Below are 25,340 nucleotides of genomic sequence, written 5' to 3'. Positions count from 1 at the left end.
GTAAGTAACATCACAGGAAGTGGCACTAGAACCCAAACCTCACAGGAGGTGACATCACACGACCTGACATCAAATCTTAACACCTCCCTCATATGTTTAGCAGATCTATCATGAGTACATTGAGAGATTTGACAAGTGAGATCCAGCATTGGGTTTTACCAAAAAAGTAATTCAAACCCAACTCAGAATCTGAGTGTCAACATTTACATTTAAAAAAAAAAACTGCCACAAAGACATTGACAGCAAGGAGAAATGTGGCAGTAAATCTGTCCTGCTTAATTGGTTGCAAAGTCTACATTTTTAAATATCTTTTGGGGATCAGGAACCTGCTGCAGAAATCTTTATGTGCCCATTAAATCCCACGGAATAATAATAATGAGGATAAAAAACCTCTGGAGGTTAACCCATTTGCTGGAGGGATCTGTGGTTTTTCCAGCCCCAGTTTTGAATCAAAGTAGCATTGAGTGCTAATGTCTCCTGCAATGCACATCATATAACAAGCATATTGCAGATATTTATTTCATTTAGCTAGGTAAATGGGTTACTGCTTTTAACACAGAAAAAATTTGCTGCTTGTAGTTCATAAATTGTAACTCTTCGAATATAGCACAGTGAACAATGAAGAACATGCAAATTCTACACCTCATAACCCTTCCTGTCTTATTTAGCACATCCTGTACATTGATTTACACACATTTGATATATTGCCAATATCTAATGTGTGCGTGTGAAGTAAAGTACTCTGTCACACAGCATTGGAATGCATGCATATCTCTTATTTACAGGGACTGAACAAAAGCAAAGCCATGCCTTGCAAGTATACTTGTGAAATAACAACAAGCTGTGTGCCTTGTTTCCTCTACCTTAAGTTTGCATTTAGAGGTGAGGCTCCAGATAGCTCCCAGCCAGTGTACTTGAAAAAAAGGATGCCTGGTAGCCCCTTAATATTTGGTCTTTGATTTGTGCCCGGTTGGAATTTAAAACAAGAAAGCCCCTTTGCTGCCTACACATTGGTGCTCGGAACTTGCTACTCAGAACAAAGGCACACAATTTGCAAGTGCTGCTAAATGTGCCTGGGGTCTGAAAAAGACGAGTTCAGCATATTTCAGTGGGGCGCAGCTTCTTGGCAGGGCGGGCGGTGGCCTCCCTCTAAAAATAATGGGTGAACACCATCTACTTGCACGCACCCCCGACTTGTGCCCTGCCTTGTACAATATGGTGTGACTAATGTTTTTCTTTTAAATGATTTTTACTAGTATATGATGTTAAACATGATCCTTAAGCATCTTAATTCGAATCACCGATAGGTTAGATAATTTAGGCAGGAGATAACAAACACATACCTTTGAAATATTCAGGATGGCAAATAGCAAACATTTTATATTTACAGAAAAATAAAATATATTAAGGACACATATAATGGAATTATACAAATAAAATTATTCAAATAATAAACAAAATTCAAATCATGTCAGCATATAGATCACAACTAAACCTAGTCCATATGCTTTCAAATTCCTTGATAGAATGCATTCCCCTATTGTTGGCTAGTGCAAAGTCCCTCTCATAGGTTTGCCTTATAATTGCCCACCACTCTACTGTCCTAGGAGGCAGCGCTGAGATCCATGCCCAAGCTACGCACTGCCTGGCCAACACGATAGTGATGGTTAAGAATCATTTTTATCCTAGGTCTGTTTCAGATCTATACCCAAGCATAATTTCCTGATGAATAAGCTGTAAATCAAATCCAAGACATATTCCGATAAATTGATTCACCTCTTTCCAGAACGCTCCAAATTTTGGGCAAGAAACAAACATATGTAGCAAATTTGCAGCCACCAATCCACATTTAGGGCATTTAGTCTTATCGCCACAATCATTCCTAACCCACCTAGTTAATCTGTCAGGGGTATAGTATAACATATACAACATTTAAATTGTTGTAGCCTTAAGTTTGAGGAATGTACTGAGCCTTTTAACATCCCTCATGTGGCAAGAATTTCCACAGGGACAATATCTCCAGATAAAAGATTTCTCCACTTCAAAGCAAATTTAGAGCTATCATTAATCATGTATTAGCAAAGACTCAGATAGATAAAACTTATAAGCAACTTCTTTGATGCATTTTGGATATGTACCATTAAATCATAACTCACGAGTGCCTTTAAAACATGGCACAGCAAAAATTAATCCATAATCTGTAAGTATTTAAAGAATAACCAAAGGGGGAGTTCACAGGAGCTTTGCAGGCCTTAAAATGCTCGAAAATCATTAATATCATATAGAATTCCCAGTCGCTCAATCCCATAGCTAGAGCGGGTCCTACAAATTGAGTCATGAAATATATCCGGGAGCATCGGATTATCCTACAGGGGTTATTTGAATGCATTAAGGGTAAAGAGTATTTCGATGAAATTTCACAACATACTTAGACTATATCTTTAATTGCCTTGAAGCTAACTCTTTAAAATAGTTGGGATCTTTTAATCTGTATAAAAACAGTCTGCTGTCTGGGCCAAGAGCAAAACAATAATAAGAAGCATTAAAATCTACATGATCCACTGTCAGCAAGTTGCGAAGGGGTCCAGCAAATGCAGCTCAAAAATACAGCTTGAAATCAAGTAGCTGAAACCCTCCCTGATTATATGGAAAGTTCATAAACCGTATTGCACTTTGTGCCTGCCTTTAGCCCCATATAAAACCACGAATGGCACCCTCTAATTGTTTAAAAAAGGATTTTGGAAAATGTAGTGGTATTACACGAAAGAGATAGAGAAATGTTGGTAGCCTATTCATCGTGATAATATTACTCCTCTCTACAATACTAATAAGTAGCTGGTTCCAGTCTTTTAAGTTCTTAATAACATACTGCAATAGGGGCTCATAATTTAACTTCACTACTTGCGCCACCTGTGGAGAAATCTGAATCCCTAAGTACACAGTGGATAAGCAGGCACTAGGAAATTATCATGTAGGCCGAAAATTTTACTAGTGTTCAACTTAGATCTCGAAAAGGTACCTCATTTATTTGCTTTGTCTTTAATAGAATCTAACACAGCGAAAGGGTTCAAGGAGTAATCTGCCACTTCATCAGCAAAAGTAGGGATTTTTAATTCACATGCCACTGATATAACAGACTGAATGTGTGCATTGAAGTACAGTGAATGCAAATAAGCCTCAATATATAAGGCAAATAATAGAGGGTAGAGTGGGCACCCCTGCCGGGTGCCCCAAAATATCCGAAAAGGAGTAGATTGTAACCCTGCATAGGCTAACTGAGCACTGGGGTTCTTACACAAAGCGTGCATCCATTTGCAGAATTGACCACTCATGCCAAAAGCCGTCAGTGTTGCCCAGAGGCATTCCCATACGAAATGCTTGAATGCATTTTCAGTGTCTAACAGAATCACACCTATGTTGAGCCCAGATTTCTGTGCAACATCAGGTTCAACTATTGTGGTGTTGACATGAGCAGTGGTATCTTGCCCCAGAATAAATCCATTCTGCAGAGTTGTAACCAACCCTAACACCAAAGGTGCCAGCAAGACTGCTAACATTCTGCCAAAAAGTGTTGTGTCACCATTGATGAGAGATATAGGGTGGTGCAAGTCATGCTCCTCTGCGGGCTTAACATTCATTAAGAAAAAAAATATATTTGCCATATTCCATGAGCAAGAAATATCTTCGCTGCCCCCTATATATGTGAAGTAATGGTCCACGCAGAAGGTAAGTTGAAAGTTCTTTGTTGGGTAATATAAATTTGCACCCTCAGCTTGCTGGTGCCAGTGACGCTCTGAGAAGTGCAGCTTGTCAGCATTCCAAAGCTGCCTTCATCTGAAGATTCTGAGAACGTACCAAAGGGGGAGGGGAGATGGGGTGAGAGGAGAGTACCATGGGGGAAGAATATAACGATATAGTATAAATTCATACAAGAGTGGTATAATAGCATTCTTATCATTTTTATAAAACTCAAGTTGTATTGCATCTTCGCCAGCTGTTTTGCATGATGGCAATGCCACCAAAGCCTCAGCAAATTCACTTCTAGTAATCTCCTCTTGGGGTCTCAATACATGCGTCTCATCAAGCGTCAGGAGAGAACATCCCTGTAGGTAATCTCCAAAGCCTGTTTTGTCAAATACATAAGACTGGCCATAAACACTCTGATAGAACACAGCAATTGCCTCAACCATTGATTGTGAATGCATATACAAAAGGTCTTCCTCCCCTGTAATAGCTTGGATCCATCTCTTAGATTTACTATCCGCTATTTCATGTGCCAGAAATCCTCCAACCTGCTTCCCATATTCGTACTGAAGAGAACAATGTTTATTATAGCTAGCCCCTATCTTCTCCTTCAATATCTGCCCCACGCTTAGGCGTTTCTCAATCAGAGAAAAATATATTTTCTGTTGCTCCTGGCCCCCTTTCCTAATTTCACTGGCATGTAAAAGTTCTAATTGAATGACTTCCTGACAAAGTGCTGTCACATTAGTTTCTTTATTTCTATTTTGTTAATGAATAAACAGCTGCATAATACCCCTGATAAAGGCCTTCAGTGTGTCCCATGCCACCAATGGAGAGGCTGTGCCTGCATTAAATTGTACGGACTCCGACAGATTCTTATTAACTAATGTTACGTTATCTTCATCCGTAAGTAATTGACGAGGCAAAGAGAATGGGCGCCTCTGATTTTTAACTGCACGTAAGTGAAGTTGTAGCAATATGGGATTATGGTCAGATGTTTCTCTAGGACACACTTCCATGCTAGCAGTCTGTAACAAATTGTCATTGATAAAAGCCAAATCAATCCTGGAATATTGTTTTAGTGCTGCGTAATAGTACGTATTTTCTGGCACTGTTGGGTGTAATACCCTCCATGCATCCCTTAAACCCATGCAAGCAAGCACATTTGAGGATAGAGGCCCTAACTTTTAACATTCTTGGAGAGGATCGCTGATTGGTGGAATCTAAGGAATAATCCATTGTGCAGCTAAAAACTCCATGATTAAAAGCTTGCCCTCCATTCCAGTAATTCTAGAGTTAATCCTTCTATCATATCAGGTTCGTCAGCATCTATCGCTATCCTTCTCAAACCAAATAACAGACTAACATATCCACTGCTCAAATTACTTTCATATTTCACCATACTAATTCAACACTAATCCTTTAATGGGTTCCGGAGTAACGTGCTACTCGCCAAATATAGTCCTTTAACACCCCATCATGGGTAACAAGCACTATATAAATGCAAACCTTTTCCCTCTTCTATTCGTCCGCAATCCTTCTCAATCCAAATAACAGAATAATATCCATGACTCAAATTACTTTCATATTTCACTATACTAATTCACCAATAATCCTTATGGGTTCCGGAGTATCGTGCTACTCGCCAAGAAAGTGCTACAGCACCCCATTAGGGGTAACAAGCACTATATAAATGCAAACCTTGTTTTCCTCTTCTATCCCTCTTCTAGCCTTCTCAATCAAAATAACTGATTAATATCTACCACTCAAATCACTTTCATATTTCACTATACTAACTCAACACCAATCCTTTATAAGTTCCGGAGTAGCATGCTAGTCGCCGAAAAAAGCGCTTTGATGCCTCATCGGGGGTAGTAAGCACTATATAAATGCAATTATAATACACAACAATATATTAGCAAAAAACGTATTTAAATCCATTCAATGTAAGCCGCACAATTCCCCATCTACCCCTAGGATCAACTGCATAATTAATTAACTGATATCCTAGTGATTTATCCACCAAGATAGCGACCCCCCCGAATGCAAACACTCCTGACAGACCTGGGAGCCTCCCCCCAGACGCTCCTCATGTTTTCCATTACCCAATGATGGTCACACCCCTCCCAAATTAGAGAATCACCTGGGAGTAGCAATGAGAATGAAAAATTCAGATATTTTTAAGAGATCCACGCAAAAAAGTAAAACAAGCCAGGGAAACCAATTTAACCCCTACTCTCCACCCAAAAAAGAAAGAGAAAAGAAAGGAAAGAGAGACAGCCCCTATCTCAAACAAGAAGAAAGACCAAGATTCACCCCCTTATGCTAGATTGAGTATGTGCTGCTTCTAGCTCCGTTAAGCAGAACCACTTTTGTTCACCCTTGATAACCTTGAGCCTAGCAGATGCCTGCAAGAAGACCTGTGCCCCAGGAGCTTTTAAAGGGTCTATAAATTACCACAAGGAGGAGCGCTGAGAGTCTACTCCGTTCCCACCTGAAATGTTGCCACATTTGCTGTTAAAAACAAGCATTGGAAATGCAATAGGTCTCACATTTGTTTAAGCTAGAGTTTTTGGCTTTGCTAATGGTATTGTATTTTAGATATTTGTTATTGAGTGTATATATGTGATGTGTAGTGGAATTACGTGGTTTTGATTGTAATTGATAGCTGTGTATCAGTATGATGTATAGAGTTAGGAGGAGAAGAATGTGTGAAGGTTTGGGAAGGAGAGTGAGGAGGAGAAGAACAGCATGAGTCATAATGAAGGAAAGTGAGGAGGTATGTAGTCTGAGGTAGAGGAAAGGCGAGTGAGGAGAGGAGTATGAGGGATAAGGAAGAGAGTGAGGAGGAGAGTAGTGTGGGGTTGAAGGGAGGAGAGTGAGGAGAAGAGCAGTTTGAGGCATAAGGAGATAGGTTCTAAGGACTCTGTAATGTCTAGCCCTTGTGTGCCAAGTGTGATGAATATAGCAGTTCTTGAATTTATTGTCGGATTGGTCGGGGCGGCGAGATGTTCATTGCAGGAATTGCAATCATCGAAGTGAGAGAGCCTTCCTAGCTAGCGGTGGCCAGGTGCCAAGGTGCACGCCAGCCCACAGGGGTTTACAGAGCAGTGGGGGGCTTTTGTCTGGGGTTGGGGTCTCCCATCACCACCAAGGCCGTGGAGGAAGGTCACAGACTGGCCCCTCTTTGATGTGCACACTTTATATTCATGCTCGTACCATAAATCTGTTGGGCTGCTCTTTTCCTGACAATGGAACTCATTCTGATGGAAATATCCTCAGGAGCACTGCAGCTTAAGTACCTCCTTATTTGCATTTTTGCATATTAATGACTGCAGAGACGCTAATTTTGCTGCATTATTTTAAAATCAAATTCTGCGTGTGTTTGTCTCTGCTTCCTTGTAGTGGGCGGAAATCTCATATTTTGTTAAAGCACCCTGCGACAAAGCACGAAGCTCACACTCACGTGTGTTCACCATCAGATGTCACTTTATGTCTGACACACCACTGTCCTCCTAGGACTTAGTGATGTAATACATACAAAATTGTGTGCGCCCATCTGGCTGGTAGCTGGCTTCAAACTTGCACTGCACCGGTACATCTGGCAGCACTTTGACACCAGTGCCCTTGTACAAAACTCTCACACGCAATTGTGAATGATACATCTGTGTCACCGTGGTGACATCACATCCTGTCAAGCTGCTTTGCCCAAATACAGCTCTCGCAATCTCGTCTCCAACCACAGTTTTCAGGGCTGCCCGAGTCACAGCTCACAGCTAGAGCCCAAGACAACCATGACACACACCTGAGTCCTAATAAAACAAGCGCTTGCCCTGAAGCAGAGCCCTCTCACACCCACCCAAACAGAACACTCTCACACCTAAACCCAAGCAGTGTGTGTGCGGCACTGCCAAAAGACAGCAATCTCGGACACAACTGAGCACAACTCTCCCACACACCAGTACCTCAATCATTATGGTTTTATCGCCATGCCCAAACACAACTCGGGCACACCAGTGCCCACAAGCAAGACTCTTACACAGCACTGTCATGTGTGTGGCCAACTCGACACCCGCAGAGACATGCGCCGCTTGTGCACGTGCTGTCACAGCCGTCCTCACCGTGCAATACACTCATCCGCATGCACAGACTCAATGCTCCCACTTCAGCCTCCTTTGGAACATCCAGTGGCACATGACAACCATGCACAAACACAAGCAGGCACTGCCGCACCCAGAAAACATCGTGGCAGCCACACAGCCATGGTGAACACATAATACTACTAAAAATTCTCTTTCACTGTGATCAATCCAGACCTTGAATGCAAGTGCTATAAACAAGCATCGGTTGAGCCCTGCTAGTAGGGAATAGGCTGCAGTCACTGGGCCTGAAGCTCAGCTTTACCAGCTCATCTCTAAGGTGACGTGAAAAGGGCCCAACGTAGGTCAATTATTTATCCAGTGGGGTGGCCAGTGTCAGCGGGCAGAGAGAAGCTTTTGTGGTGGCCGACCAAAAACGAGCTGCGAGCCCCTGCCCCAAAGAATCTGGTTTCAATCCCAGCTTCACCAAACTGTGTGACCCTGGGCAGTTGTCATGGTAATACAAAAAAAAGTGCTTAGCGGCTAATTAAGAGACACTGTCTCCTGCTGCAAGTAAAAGATCAAATCCCGGTGGGTGGGGCGAAAAGCGAACAGGGTGGCATTCTTCAGTGTAATGATTGCTTCTGTGTTTTGCATCATCCATGATGCAAAACGACGCGCACAAATCAAAATTGTAGGCGGAGTAGCGACAAGACTTATGGAATCATATCGATTCCAAGAAGCACTTGCATGGCGAGGGAAGCACATGCGCTGCTCACGCCAGGCGAGACCTAAAAAATGGGTACAGAGGATAAAGTGTCTCCCAAGTAAATTACACTGGTGGGCCAATGCTTATGCTCTTGTGATACAGCCTTGTTGTAGATGGCAAAAGTCACACACAAATGGCTGTAGGGTGGGATGCAAATCGAGTATCCACCTAAGAAGCTGCCATATTCGCTGTCAAGAAACAGCAAAAAAAACAGGCTTAACAATAAAAAGCTCTCTCAGCACGGGCGGGGAGTTCATTGCCTCAGAGCCTCCTTGCAAGGAGGGAAGGCGCAGCCATCATCGGAGCCTCGATGTAAAAAGAGGAGTGCAGCCAATATTAGGTACGAAAGTGGGAGAAGACGAGCACTGAGAAGTCAGCTCTGTCCCCACCTGAAACGCTGCTGTGTTCGCCATCTCAGAAACATAGCCTTGAGTGCCGCCCTTAGCTGTCTCAATTTCGTTGGAAAGTTCACTTCATCCGGAGCCTCATCCAGAACCTTAGGGCCAGATGTAGGTCGCCAAATACCGGTCGGTAACGGCCGAAATCCGGTAATTTCGGCCGTTTCCGACCGGTGTTTGGAATTTGAGATGTAGGTGCCAAAAAAGTTCCGAATCGGTAAATAAGAGTCGGTATAATTCCGAATCGTAATTCTCTGAATCCTTATTTACCGAGTTCTTATTTACCGATTCGGAAAATAAGAAATGGTAAAAACGGGCCATCGAGATGTAGGAAAGGGAAAAAATACAGAATCCGATGAAATTCGGTATTTAAGAGTCGGTATTTACCATGGATTGAAAGCAGGAGGTAACCAGGTGCAGCCTTTAAAAAGGGTCCCAAAATGCAACAGTTGTGCAAGAATGGAGGCATTTTATGTCATTGCGAGGCGGCAACGGCTACAGGCAGCAGGAGAGAGGGTCTGGATGAGGGAGGAGCAGGTCTACAGGCAGAGGATCACCCTATTTCAACTGACTGAGCCAGAGATACTGCAGAGGTACAGGCTGCACCCCAGAACCATCCTGGACTTGATTAGGGACCTCCACCCATACCAGGATCACCCAACACCAAGGGCCCACGCCCCCCCCGCCCCCCATGTGAAGGTGCTCTGTAGCCTACACCTGCTTGCCTCTGGGAGCTACCAGAGTGTGATTGCTGCAGTTGGTGGTGTGTCCCAGAGCTGCCTATTACGATTTTTCCGGAGGTTCCTGGAGGCCATGACGCAGAGAATGGAACATTACATCCGGTTCCCTGACACACCTGTGGAACTTGCAAAAACAAAAACTGATTTCTATCAACTGGCACACTACCCTCACGTGATAGGCTGCATAGATGGCACCACATTCCACTCTGTCTACCTGCAGCCACTGAACACATCTACAGAAACCGTAAGTCAACGCACTCCATCAATGTGCAGGTGATGCAATGCTACATCATCACAGACATAGTGTCCAAATTTCCAGGTAGTACCCATGACTCCTACATCTTCCAGAATAGTGGGATACACACACGGCTTGTTGCTGGAGATTTTGGCGATGGATATCTGCTAGGTAAACAACAGTGACACACCCTGATAGTCATGGCAGATGTATGTGTGATGCATATGTGACTAATGGTGCTCTATTTTCCCCCATAGGCGACAGTGCATATACCCTGCATTCCTTTGTGCTCACACCCTACCTCAATTCAACTACCAGGAGTGAGAGGCGTTATAATGTGGCTCACAGGTCAACTCGCAACGTAGTGGAGCGCACATTTGGGCTACTCAAAAGCAGGTACCGCTGCCTTCACAAGGGTGGGGGTGCACGGCAGTACACCCCATCCTGTGCTGCAAGATAATAGTGACTTGTGCCATGTTGCACAATCTTGCCACCAAAGACGGCACAGGGGTGTAGGTGACACATCATGAGGACATTGATGATGACCAAGAACAGGCAGAGCCCCAAGCAACAGGAGCAGCAGCAACAGATGGTAGATTGAGACGGGCAGAGATCACACGTCGATATTTCTAGGTAATGTATGACACACAGACAGATATAGTGTCTGCAGAGTGTAGTTTAATATTCACTACATCATGAAAAAAAATAAAAGCCATTGTCCATCAAAGTCCGTGTCCATGACTGCGTGTGCTCAGTTGCCGTCACTGTGAGCAGTCCTATGGAGTTCAGGCAATGTTCAATGCTTAAAGCCATGCAATACATTGCGGGATTTACGTGGCTGGGTTTCCATATCTTGGCTGGGGCCTGTCTCAGCATTGCTGCGCCTGAAGCTTCTGTGCACCTCTGGTACAGGTGTGCTGGAGCCACTCCTGCTGGTGGACCCTTCTGTCTCCTCCACACCCGTGTCACCAGCAGTGCCTGTTTGAGTGGTGAGCATATGCTCCATCGCAGAGGTCACTCTTCCCATGCCCGGTGTCAAGTCTGTGCAGCAGTGCACTATTGCATCCTGCATGGTTATTGAGCGGCGACACAGTAGTGATGTTGATGTTGCAAATCAGTTAAGTGCCTTGGACTGCTGCCGCATACACTGCCGCTCCCTGTGATGCTCTAGATGGTCCCTGTCCAACTTATTAGACAGTACACCCATGTATGTTGAGATGTCTGACATCCCCTTGGCAATTGACTCCAAGCTACCAGCAATGTTGCCTATTCCCTTGTCTATGTGTGACAGTTTGTAGTGTATGCTGCGCACCTGCCCGTGCACGGCCAGCATTGCCTTAGCCTGCAGGCCCTGTACTTTCACCATTGCGGCCTCCAGGCCACAGAAGACGCTCTCTCCTTCCTGCCCCTCGCCACCCTCACGTGCCCTCCTGCCAAGGACACTGGTACGCCCAGCGCCTGCTGTAATCTGCGGCCTGACCTTGTCAGCCACAGGTGCCCTGGTTTGATTTTCGCCCTCCTCATCCTACTCATCTGAGGTATCCAGGATCCTCAGAGGGGGCACATCAGGCCTACTTGCCCTTCCCTGCATGGACAACCTGGACGTTGGTGTTGGTGTAAGCAGTGTGGGTTCAAACTCAGGGGTTTCAAACAATAGGGGGGATTGCGGCTCAGGTGTTGTGGCTTGCTCAGGTGTCAAGGCTTCCTGGGATGTGTTGTTGCCTCCTTCTACAGCTCTATGACCTTTGCTTTGTTTCTCCTTTTCTTTTCTGTTAGTTGCTATTGCACTCTCCTCCCTTGCTGGTGCGGTACTGCATGAGGACTCTCCTGTGAAAACAAATGGACATAGGATCAATGGTGTTGTTCACCTGTGTGTACTTTTTAAATAAATTGTTAACACACATTTGCCTAGTGTACATTGTGGGCTTGGAGATGTGTGTGGCATGCCTTGCTGAATTGTGTGGTGTATGCATTGCATGTAGGTAACTATGACTACATCTCCCATGATGCATTGCTGGCCCCCAGTAAAAGCTGTTCAGGAGTGTAATGATTATACACAGTGGGGAACGGGTTCAGGGTAATGGGTTTGGATTAGGTCCAAGCATCTTACCTTTTTTCTTTGTTGCTCTGGCTCAACTGTCCAAGTCAACTATCCCATGGATGCATTCTGGATCCAGGGCTGATTCCACTAACTCCTCCAGCTCAGTCAGTTTTGGTGCTTTGAATCTACCACCTCCTGTCACACCAGCCTCCTTTGTTTGGGCAGCAATCTTCTTCTTGGTCATGATGCGCAGGTCGTACCATTGTTTCTTTGTGTCGTCAATCTCCCTGTGCGTCACCCCAATGGCATTGACCTTTGCCTGTATGCCAAGCCATATGTTTCTCTTAACAGACTCTGCAACATGCAGAGACTGTTTGCCAAAAATTTGGGTGTAGTGACTCACAATTTCTTCCACAAGCACCTGCAGTTCTGCTGGGCTGAACTTAATTTTTCTTTTGCACTCACCACCATCCTTTAGCCCTTCCTGAGACTCCATTCTGTTTAACAGATTTGCTCTAGATAGGCAGCTCCTCTCACCTCTGCTCTTTTGTTTGTTCAGTTGCTCTCCACCTGCATGGGTGTGGCCACTCCCAGGTACTGGGGAGGGGTGCTTCATTCTGATTGGTTGGTTACTCTGGGCCTTGGTTGTGGAATGTGCAGGGTGTCCTTGATTGGTTAGCAGGCTCACATGTCAATTTCAAAACTGCCGATTCGGTATTTACCGAATCAGTATTTACCGATTCTGTATTTACCGATTCGGAAAATGCCGAATCGGTAATTCCCATTCATTCCTATGGGCCTGAAGGCCCATGTGAATGAATGTGGATTACCGATTCGGTATTTCCCGAATTGGTAAATACCGATTCGGTAAATACCGATTGGACATTCCGAATGATACCGAATCGGTAACATTTAGGGAAATTTTACCTACATCCCGTTTTCCGATTCTAAAATACCGATTCGGTATGAGTCGGTATTTCAGAGTCAGAAAAAAAGATTTACCTACATCTGGCCCTCAGTGCGAAGAGAGGAGCCGTAGTTAGCATCAAGTGCAAGCACAGGAGAAGCACGTAGGGTGGTCTCCCTGCGGTGAGCTCAGCCCACCATCTTCCCCAAACCTTTATGCCCTTGACCTTATTAATTGAGCCACATGAGGGTTACAGGCCTGTGTCACATGGAAAAACGTACTGCCTATGGATCCATCTTGGGGCACATGGACTGTAACTGTTCGAGCACGAGACAGGTAATAATTCTTCTAAATTGGTATGTCTCTTACATTATCACACAGATGTATGGAGCCACATCACATAAAGTGGGCACTGCAAGTGCTGATTTAAAATAGACCCGAACCAAAGGTTTGAGCTGACTGATTAGTTGATTCATTGCTTAAATAGAAGAACAGCTGCAGTCGGGTATATTACCACCATAGGCAGTACTAAATGGTTTCTTGTCACAAGTATTTTAAAGGAATCTGCTGGATTTGGCTGGGAAAGTAGCACTGAGGAATACAAGCAAGTGATGGGTGGAATGCTTTAATTAATCTGAGCCACTGGTAATTACTCAAAGGTGCCTACAAATCTATTGTTTTTTTTTGCCCAGCTTGCCACCTCGGAAAGCCTTATGCAAACCATTCGTAGTCCTGCTCCAATAGGAATTGCACAGACCAAAATGCCAGATTAGGTTCCCTCTGAACGGAAACCCGAGTACTAGGCCTTTACAACTTGAGGTCTGTGACAAATATGCTTCTAAGCAAAGTTGAACATTCCTGAAGTGGTCATGTTGCTGCTAGTTTACCTCAATAAGTATTCCCTAGTGGTGTAAAATATATTTTCTGCTTCCACTAATATTATTTTGCTTAAGAGTTAGCAAGACGTTTCCTTTCCTACACCAAGATTCCTGAATAAAATCTTCATTTCACAGTGGGGTAAATCTTTTCTCTTAAAATTTCAAATGGATATGAAAAAAAGCTATTTTTTTAAATCAAATTTTATTGTCCGAGGATTTGTTTTCAGCATATTTCCTGCTGCAGAAAATCCTTGCTCTCTCATTTACTGGTCCAAATTTTTTTATTATTGCTGTTTGCAGAAAACGGGTACAACATGGGAAAAAATAACAATTTTTTTCCCAGATATATTACATTTTGTTATATTTAATGATATTTTATGTTAATAATATTTGTAAAGCTTTAGTTCGTCAAATGTTTCATGGCGATAGCAAGAAGCAAGTACAATATAGGTAGCAAAAGTGAAACACACACATGCTGGCAACTAATTTTAGACAGCACAGTAGCATCACAAGAACGTGTACTGCACAGGTAGCAGTAGTGCAAACGTATTCAATGCACAATTAATTTATGCAGTGTGGAAGATAGCAGCTCAGATCCAGTGGTGGCTGCTAAGGAAAGGGGTGGCGGGCAGCATGCCCTAAGGTAACTATAACTCAAGCCCCTACTATGCAATAATAATTAACTCACATATTTCATCACTCATGACATCTTCTATGACATTATATATAATATCACTGCAACATTTGCCGTAAAATTATGAATAAGAAAACTATGCATGGCGGGGGCACAAGTTATAGTTACCTTAGGGCAAGAGTTATAGTTATTTGAGATAATTGTAACTATAACTGCTGAATTGCTATGGTTTTGTGTGTGTAAAATATGAACCTTACTATAACGTCCCTACAAGCTTTGGTTTTTTTAGTAAAAAAAAAAAAAATATATATATATATAGATAGATAGATAGATAAATAGATTTATTTTCACTGAAAAAAACAAAGGTTACAGGGACGTTATAGTTAGACTCACATTTCACTCGTACAAAGCCAGCGAAATTCAGCAGTTATAGTAAGTCGAACTAACTACAACTTACGCCCCACAATGCACTGCTTATGACCTCACTTAGTACATCACTCATGACAATAGAATAGTTTGTGTACTACTAATGAGTGATAATATTTCTATCATATAATATGTGAGTGGCTGTGTGACTGTGTGTATCCATGTAGGAGTGAGTGTCTGAGTGGCGTATGGGAGTATACATAGGTGTGTGAGTAGCGGTGTGGGTTAGTGAGTGAGTGGCTGTGTGAGTAGCTCTTTGGGTGGGTGAGTGGGTATCTGAATGGCTGTATGAGTGAGTGACTGGCTCTGTAAGTGGCTGTATGGGCGAGTGAGTGGCTGTTTGGTTGAGTGAGTTGGTGTGTGAGTGGTTGTATTGTGAAGTAAGTGTCTGTGTGAATGGATACATGGGTGTGTGAGTGTTTGTATGGATGTGTGAATGGGTATGCAAGTGGTTGTGTGAATGAGTGAGTATGTGAGTGGTTATATGAGTGAATGGATGACTGTGTTGAGAGGCTGTATGGGTGAGTGAGTGGCTGTATAGGTGAATGCGTTGTTATATGAGTATATGTAAATGTATTTCGACTTATATAGCGCACAAATCACCCGAAGGTCTCAAGGCGCTTGCTTAGGGAACCCATCCTGGTATTCCCCTGTGAGATACCCCGGCAGGGTATCCACAAGGTGAAAGCCAGGCATCCCGCAGCGAGGGGCCGTAGTGGAGATTAAGCAAGCTATTGCCCAGAGTCGCAGAGTGTGACCCCGTGAGTCGAGTAGGCACCGGAGCGAGAATTGTCGAGTCCGTGGAATTTTTGAGCCCGAGACCCGCCGAGGCGGGGAATCGAACCCTGGTCCACGGCCGATCTCAGCTTCCGGGTCTGCCGCCTCTATCCACTGAGCCACGCTTCTCCATGTACGGGTGTGTGTGTGTGGCTGTGTGAGTGGCTGTACAGATAAGTGACAGGTTGTATGAGTTGCTCAATGGGTGAGTCAGTAATTTTATGAGTAACTGTATGAGTGAGTGAGTGACTCTATGAACGAGTGATTGGTGGTTATTTGAGTACTTGTATGGGTCTGTGAATTAGTATGTGAGTGGTTGTGTGGGTGTATGAGAGGCTGTATAGTGGTGTGAGTGGGTATTTGAGTGGTTCTGTAGATGGTTACTTCAGTTATGTCATTTTTAATGTCAGCAGTGATGTCATCAGTGATGTCACTGGCCATGTCATTAGTGATATAATATGTGAGGTCATAAGAAGTGCATGGGGTGTAATTAGTTAGCTCAGGTAACTATAACTGCTGCATTTTACTGGTTTTGTATGAGTGAATTGTGTGCCTACACATACCGTTCCTGTAACCTTTGAATTTGTCAGTGAAATTCTAAAGTTGGTTTCTGTTTTCTAACTATACCACTCCTGTAACCTTTGTTTTTTTCCACTGAATACACACCCACACACAGATCTAATAACCTAACTATATGTTTCAGTAAATAATACAAAGGCAGACATATCATATTTTCCTCAAAAAAGAAAAATGGAAAAGTTGATATTAAATATTGCTTGTTTTCAATCAGATGCTTATTTTATATAGTATTTCAGATATGCTGGAGTCTTGCCGTTTCTCTCACTTCTCCTCTCACAACAAACTAATACTGCCTTACCCAGCTCACAACTCTTCATCCTTCAAGTAGCTTCAGGAAGACTCATTTATGATAATTTCACTACTCTGTTCAAAATCTATATTCTATGATTCTCTATCTTGATTGCATTTTCTGAACAGTTTCACAACTCATTGTGTTCATGAACTTTGACTTGTTGCCACCCTTCCTTGGGTGTCTGATTTCCACAAAGTCACTAATCTGCACATCATTAACCTTGGCAGGTTCACGTTCATCCTACTTCTCCTTTCTATCCCCCACTTTCCTTTCTTCCCTGAACCCCCATCTCTTTACTCATGTCTTCATGATTTTCATCCAACCGTTTCTCCTTTATGCAATAGGGACAAACCCTAGCTTTTCAACTCTTAAAGAGCTAAAATTGTGTAACACTTGTGATTGATTGAGGTGTTGCTCTATACATCCTCACATCATTCTTTAATTCATCACCCCAACTCAGACAACTCACCAATGATCTTCGACCAGTTTCCTTTAACCCCTTATTAATCCTTCACACCATTTCTGTCACCTAAGGATGATACAAAGTTGACTCTTTGCGACCAATCCCTCTCTCACCCAGAAATTCTTCCATTTCTTTTGAGACCAGTTGCATTCATTGTCCATTAAAATATTTTTGGGGAAACTACTCTAATGAAAATCTCATCCAGAAACTTAATAACATCATTACTCCGTGAATTCAATAATGCAACCTCACGCCAGTGCCAAACAATTAATATCCATTGTGACATATTTGTTTTCCTTGGAAACTTCAAAAGGCTCAACTATGTTCAAGGCAATGTCTTTCCAAGGAACTGAAGGTGATTTCCTCACTATCATGGGTTGAACTCATTCCAGTAGCTTGAGGCTGTTTAAGCATTTCAAGCAATCTCTCAAAGATCATGCAGTTGCTAAATCTTTACCTGGCCACCAATTATTCTAAGTATGCCTTTTATTTTTGAGATGCCAGGATCACTGCAATGGGCATGTTCAAAAAGGTGTTTTCTCAATTCCACTTCGTTAATTTGTAATTTATTCGCAAAACCTTGAAATTCTTCACTGTTTTTGTCATCTCTCTTCCAACCCTTTCTTCAATTGGGACAACTCTGTTTAAATACATGTTTCTGTTGTGCTTCATTTCTCTACTTTTTCTCTTGTGTAATACCTCCAGCAGCCACACAGACTGCAAAGCTGTTTTCCTCCTCCACATACATTTGAATTTTGAAAAAGCCATTTTTAGAAAGCTGGCATTTTGTTCCTGCCTTAGCCATTTAGTGCCTGTATCCCGCTCTGGGTCATATGACTGAGTGTATCTAAAAATGGGTTTTGTGTAATCCTCTTAGACAGCCAGTCAAAATAAAGAGCTTAGGCGTGCCTGCATAGGCCATCAATGGCAGGATGGGAGGGCGAGCTTGGCATAGCCCTACTTTCCCTTGATTAGAGTGTGTTCTGTCTCCACACAAAGGGCTGCATACCCACTGTAGTTTGTCTGGAGTCGGGGAAGGCAGATTACCTGTGGACTTCAAAGGTAAAACTCTAAAAGCTTCTACCACTTCAAAGGAAGGCCAGGTGTAATTATTGGATCTCAGATACTAACTCTTCTGTACACTTGTGGATCTGTAGATACACTATTAGGAAGAAGGACTGCTCTCCTGCCTGAAAGGACTGCCAGTCTGCTGGATAACTGCTATGCTATAAAAGACTGCCACCCTGCTGTGCTGCCCTCTTGCCTGGGTCGAAGAACTGGACATTCATCTTTTGAATTCAGGACCCCGAGTGACTCCAGTGGCTAGTTGGATGGCCTCCTGACTAGACCTCAGGAACAGAATGCTCCGAACAATCTTGAATCCAGCACCTGGACTCTGACATCTGTGAGTCTTACACTGCCAAGTGGTGCCATCCCAGTCCTGGAACCTTGAAAGTGGGCCCGAAGGTGGTCTGGCATATCAACAGGGACCCACAGAACTGACCTATCACCTTTGCAGCAAGGCATTATCCCAAGCAGAACCTACACATCATCTCTGCTGGAAGGGTTCTCCCAGCTCAAGGATTCCAAATTGACCCCACAGCCCACATCGGAATTGCTACCTGTGTGTAGCTATCGAAAAGCAGGCCCTCACATCGCAAATCTCTTGTTGGCAGCAGTCTCGACATCAACACACGTTCTCACATCACAGCACCTTGTAACCAATGGATCTTCTTGACTATGCAATGTATCTCCAACGCCGGACTTTGCATCACAAACATTCACCAATGGGATCCTTAAAAACTACACATGACAATGCATCACCGCTTTGCATAGCTGCAGAATCAACACATCACCTCAGCTCGGCAACGTATCCTGGGTGCGGGGCCTCACAATGATCCGCAACCTGGCATGTAAGGTACTCTTGTTCAGCAGGCCTTACGGGGTCCCTGTAGTCAGCTCACGTTCCATCATGGTTGGCCTCATCTTGTGACTTTGTCCTGTCCAATGGGACCAGATGTCCACAGTTGGCGCTTTGTCAATTTGAAGCAATTTTCACTGAAATCTTGAAACCTGCATATTTCCGGTTCTACTGTTTGGATTTTTGTCACTTGCTCTTCTGTTTATTAAAAAATACCTTATTGTTCTAATCTAGTGTGGGATCCTTATAGTGGTGTATTTTCACTGTTTTGCTGTTTGAAGTGTTGCATAAATACTTTTCTCTTCACCTCTGGGTTAAGCCTAACTTCTCTGTGCCAAGCTACTTAAGGGTTGAGCACGGGTCAATTTAGGGTTGGTTATGACATCAACCGACCAGGATTGTGGTTCCTGCGTGAATAAGGTTACTGCCCCTAAACCATTAATCCAATTGCTTACAATCATTATCACAATTTTGTACTAAAACAGAACCTAGCCCCGTAGAACTGGCAACCGTCATAATAATCATAACATTATTCGGTTCAGAACTCTTCAAATTAGGTGCTTTTGACAGATCAAGTTTAAACAAAACAAACTCGTCTTCACATCCCTTTTTCACGACAAGTTCCCCACCTTTCTTTAACAGTTCTCTCTTACTTTTATTTTTCTCTGCAAAACCCAAAATAAACTAGTCACACTATTCAAGCATGCCAAAACGGATGAATGATGGAACCATGCGTGCGTTTACCACACAGGCCTTTACTGCATGTCCTTCACCACATAATGGCTTTAACGCCAATTGCCTTTACAATGCAAGTCTTTACTATGCATATGCCTTTACCATGCATGCCTCCACAACGAAAATGTAAGTATATATCACGTTAGTGAAACCCTCTTATTATATCTATATATATATATGCATATATATATATATATCACGAAAAACTCCTTACAAAGCACAGGAGACAGACCACAAGGACCAAGACGAAGCTGAATTTTCTTATTTATTTGCTCATCACCGTGAGAAAGTGCATAACGCGTTTCGGGCTCCCTGAGCCCTTGTTCACATGCCAATATATATATATTACCTACTGGCGGTCGCCAGTAGGTATAGTTAGGACCAAGTTTCCATAGGAAGAACATTTTTTGTTTTGCTTATAACTTTGGCGTTGTTTGATGAATATTCATGACGTTTTCCACATTAATTCTTTGTTCATATCAGCTCATATGTTGAAAGTGTGGGGGTGATTCGTCAAGGGGGGGGCGAGAAAAAAGGGGGTCCCAAAGCGTGTTTTCTACATACAATTTCCATAGGAAACTTTAGACAAGGTTATAGGTTGAACGGCTGAACGGAATTACCCCAAATTTGGCAGGGAGAAGGGTCTTGGTCTAGAAAGCACGCTTTTGTTTATTTGGTGAAAATCCGTTCAGTAGTTTTGGAAAAATGTCGAAATTTACAGATATCGATATTTGAGAATTCTGCCATCTGATTGGCTGCGGCGTTACGAGCACAAGCTTGATGGTTATTGGAAACAGGAGGATAGGAGCACTGTAACCTCTGTGGGGGTGTGCGAAGCGAAGTACTCACTCTTACCGGTCTGAAAGTGTGGTGTTGCTCAGAGTGATATGGTGCTGAGATAAGATGCTGGTACACTCGGGTATGAAACCAAGAGCCTAAACCGTGAGCTGATTGCTGTAAAGTGATGTGCTCAGGTCTTTGTAGCATACGTGTGCAAGTAGTATTAGTAGGCGTTTATACCATACAGGAAGTGGAAAGAGAACTACTGACCCCTACCGTGCGTTTATACTATACCGGAAGTGGGAAGCGAAGTACTCACGCCTACTGGTTTGAAAACTCGGGGATCAAACCGAGCTCATTGCTGTAAAGTGATGGGCTCTGGGTGCTGTAGCATACTGGCCGCTGTAGTATAACTATGTACTTAGTGTTAGTATGCATTTATAGAGGGAGTGGGAAGCAAACTACTCAACCCTACTGGTCTGAAGACTCGGGGATTAAACCGTGAGCCTAAACCGTGAGCTAATTACTGTAAAGTGATGTGCGCTGTAGCATACCTGTGGAAGTAGTGTTAGTTTGCGTTTATACAATACAGGGAGTGGGAAGCGAACTACTCACCTCTACCGGTCTCAAGACTCATGGATGAAACCATGAGCTCATTGCTGTAAAGTCATGTGCTCTGTGTAGTATTCCAATGTAAGTCATAGTAGAATGTCAGTATGTAATGCTACTAGAATGTAAGTATGTAATGTTAGAATGTAGGGCTGTCATGAGGGGAATCTTGGGGAGTTTGTATACGTTGCTGGTGAAGACAGTTGCTTTGCGTCTGGTCCTGTTGATGGCTGTTTAAGCTGTCTTGTTTTCCTGCAATAAATCTACTTATCAGATCCACTGCTGTCTGCCTCTTCACTACATCAATTTGGTGACGAGCGGGAGAAGGTAAAAAGGCAGCACTCACCAATATTTCAAGCTTCTTTGCATTCTGCTTAAGACCCGCTTTCTTCGTAAAGCTGGTTCTACTCCTCCCAGGGTCGGCGGCTCATCGAACTATGTAATCCGACCTCTGGTAGGGTTTATTTTTTTAAATTTTGGGCTTCCTTTGCCTCTTCAGTACACTCTGGTTGCTGCACTACACATGTGCAAGTAGTGTTAGTATGCGTTTATACTAATTCAGTAGTTTTGCAGTAACCAATGCATCATGACCCTATGGAGCGCCACCTCCCAGGCGCAGCTCATACAATGTCCCGAGGCCAACTCAAGTCTGGGGATCGCCACCCTCCGGGGCTTTACTTAAATATGCAGGGTGGGCCTCTCAAGTCCCTGAAGCCTCAGTGGCCCTAGGCAGTGCCTTATTGGTTCTGTAATCACACAGGCAGTACTTATGGTGTTATAAAGTGATACACTCATAGAACCCTTGCAGTTGTAGAATTACCCAGGCTTCATTTATGTAATAGTCTGTTGGTTTATATTTGGTAGGTGCACCGCAAAATTACAAATGTTTTCCCTCATAACCTCTTATCAACCGCCGATTTTCACAATAAACTACAGACAAGTGTTGTCAGAAAAAGAAGACCTATACACTCACTTATTTATTGGTAAAAAATAACCTTTATTAAAACAACACAAATAAATGAAAACGCAACTTTATTCAAACAAACTACAGTATAACATGAAATAAGTGGGTGGGACACTGCCAGATGCAGCGTACAAAACCTTCAAGACAGAAAAGAAACATAAGTATGTGTGCCATGTCCAAGAGAAAAAGAAAGGTAGTCAGAACGAAAGAAAGAACGTGAGAATGGGACAGAGAGTGAGTGGGTGGAAGGGAGAAGGGGAGGGAGAGTCAAAAGAACAGAGGGAGGAGGAGACAGAGCGTTGGCCTACTGCACCCATCCCTCACTGTTCACCTCCCGTCACCCATGTGTCTGGGACGCTGGGGTCCGCGAGAAAGAGTGCGGTCCAGCAAGTCCTTAAAATGAAACAGAGATATGAATGAGGCCAGAGATTACATTATTATCTACAGCAACATCGCTTGCCTGCACCTGTGCACCCAGGCTGCTGCACCCCAGACCCTTCCCCCGCACTGTGCTCAATTGCAGCTCCTGGGCACCGAGGCTTCAGTGCTTACCTGCCACCACCGGTGTGTCCAACGACATGCTGGTGCGAGCTCCGACTCCGGGGTGCCTCTCTCAGGGTGGCACAGCAGGTCTCCGGTTGGGGACAGTGTCTTGATACCACAATGGAAGGTGTCAGAATGCCCAGGGCATGATCACGGGCTGAGCACCTGCTCCGCCCATTTTGGTGCAACCAACTCAGTGTCTGAAAAGGGAGAAATAATATAATGCTGGAACTGCCTTCAGGTAAATGAAGGTTTATTTCAAGATTAATAAAGAACACCAGTTGAGTGCATCCTTCCTTCTTGAAGTATGATCTACTACCTGTTAGTGGTAATCGTGGTTCAAAGAGGAGTTTGAGTGCACGAGAATACAGTAGGTTTAAAAATAATATATTATGCGACCTTTCATATACAAAGGATCAGAGCGCATGCTAGAAGCATAATGTGCACTTGTAATGCAGTGGCGGAAGCCTGTTTGTGCATGTGCACTTAGTAATCATCTCACTACAGTGCGCCAAAAGCCAACACCACGTGTCCGTAGGGCATCGCTGCCTGCTGACCCAGGTCTACAGTATGGTCCAGCAGGTCCATGTGACTGAATGAATTCAGAGATCACATCATTACGCACGGCAACATCGCTTGTTTGCACCTGCGCACCCAGGCTGATGCACCCCACCCCTCCCTCCGCACCGTGCTCATTTGCTGCCCCTGTGCACCCAGGCCGCACTGCTCACCTGCTGTCATTGTTGTGTGTCCAAACACTATGGCCAGAAGGGTTCACAATTCAGATGGAGTTTTGATTGCCATGATGGTGTACACCTCATGGATTCCTTTCTTTTATTGCACATTGTGATATGCGAGGTGAATGGGGCCATATCACCTGAGACAGTGTGGAAGAACTGGGACATGTGGCATAGGTTATCCTATTTATATGTACGCAAAGTGGGCTGGGCTTGCGTACACCAGGCCAGCGTATGGGTGTGAATAATTATTCCAGGGACCTGGACGTAGTTCAGTTCCTGCCTGGCCAGGAAGTGTACTTATGTGTGTGTCCCTGTTGCAGTTTTGACGTCGCACAATCTGCAATTTACATTAATGTAGCATGTACCGGGAGGGCGGCAACTATCGCTAAGAGATGCTGTCCGAAAACATTGAATGGCCAACATCACATGTCATTGTCAAGCTTGTGGTATTATTGAAAGTGTTGCTATCGCGAAGCGCACACATGTGAATGTGCTCGGATGGAAGAGGATCAGCAGTGAGGCTACGTCATACACTGTGATAACGTTTATTACAGTCAAGCAATGCTTGTCAAACATGAATCTGAAAGTCTCACATATGACACACTACAATACTGGTAGAGCCTTAAAACAGAGCATGCTGCACCACAAATCTACACATTACTCTTTACTATTTGTCACACGTGATCTAGGACGTGCACTCTGCCTGTGGCTGATGATACCCCTTCGAGCCACCAATACCCAGGCAGAAAGGCAGCACAATAATGCGCACACACACACACACACACACACCAGGGGCATCATGTAACACACATTTGTTTTTTGATGTAACGTTCCAGATGCATGGCCATCACACGTGGAAGGCTACTGTACAGACCATGAATATTGATCAAGATGATCGTTGCAGGTTGTGTGTAGTATAACTTATACTACACACAACATGCAACGATCATCTTGCTGTGTACACATATCTTATACTGTATAAGATATGTGTACACAGCAAAAAACTTTTCAAAAAGCTCTCTAAGCAGAAGAGGTGTCTCCTATTAAACGCTGTAGAGAGGATGACTAAAATGGGTGGGGTCCTCCAACTGTTACAATGGAAAATGTTATGAACCAATCAAATGGTTTTCTTTAAGGTCACATAGCAATCGCGCACCGAGCACGCAAGGAGGCTGCACCCAACGCGATTTTGAGAAAATATATTTACCATATTTTATGTTTTTTACAGTTAGAAATATATAAATGTTTAAAATATTTTAGATTATCGCTTGCTCTCGTAGACACTTTAAACTTATTTAGGTATAGTTTTGAGACATTAGAAAAAAATGAGGGAATGGAGTGCCCGGTGCGACACCATACGTCTATGATGTAACACAGGGCGTGGAAGTGTGCACTCATCGCATACGCAACTCGCAGCAGGCACGACCCCATATGTACATGACATAACGCGAGGCTTGGTACTGTGCACCCGTCGCATACCAAAGTAGCAGCTGGCGCGACCTCATACATATATGATGTTATGCGTGATGCGGAGCCACGAACCCGTCGGATACTAAATGCGCATCATTTACGAGTTTAGCAATATGGCGGATGAGATTCGCATGCTGATGGAGCTTGGTACACTAGCGGTATGGGACACCAGGGTGAAAAATAAATAAATAAATAAATACATATCTTTTTTGAAGATATAAAACATTACATAATTTTTAAAGTAAAAAAAATAATAATTGAGTTCTAAAATATTACACACAAAAAAAGAAAAAATATAGGTTTTATAAATATTAAAATATGAAATTAACATTTAAAAACTTTCGAAATTCAATGAAAAAAGCATAGGTTTTAGAGACGTTATAGTTAGGAATTAGCATTAAAAAAACTTTTGAAATTCACAAAAAAACATAGGTTTCAGGGACGTTATAGTTAGTTGGACATTTGACTCATATAAAACCAGAGAAATTCACCCGTTATAGTTAGTTGAGCTAACTATAACTCGCGCGCCAGCAGTGCACTGCTGATGATGTCACATATTACATCACTCATGACATGGTCAGTGACATCATTGATGAGATCTCAAATGACATCACTG

At 43.4% G+C, this 25,340-nt stretch overlaps 1 protein-coding gene across 1 annotated transcript in view; it reads left to right on the top strand.

Annotated features, from left to right (window-relative positions):
- GREM2 (gremlin 2, DAN family BMP antagonist) overlaps positions 1–25,340 on the top strand; it is a 687,731-nt gene that overhangs the window by 174,148 nt on the left and 488,243 nt on the right. The window lies entirely within an intron of this gene.

Source organism: Lissotriton helveticus, chromosome 6 (assembly GCF_964261635.1).
Source record: "Lissotriton helveticus chromosome 6, aLisHel1.1, whole genome shotgun sequence".
In the NCBI taxonomy this organism is placed as follows: domain Eukaryota; kingdom Metazoa; phylum Chordata; class Amphibia; order Caudata; family Salamandridae; genus Lissotriton; species Lissotriton helveticus.
This window is presented reverse-complemented; position numbering and strand designations above follow the sequence as displayed.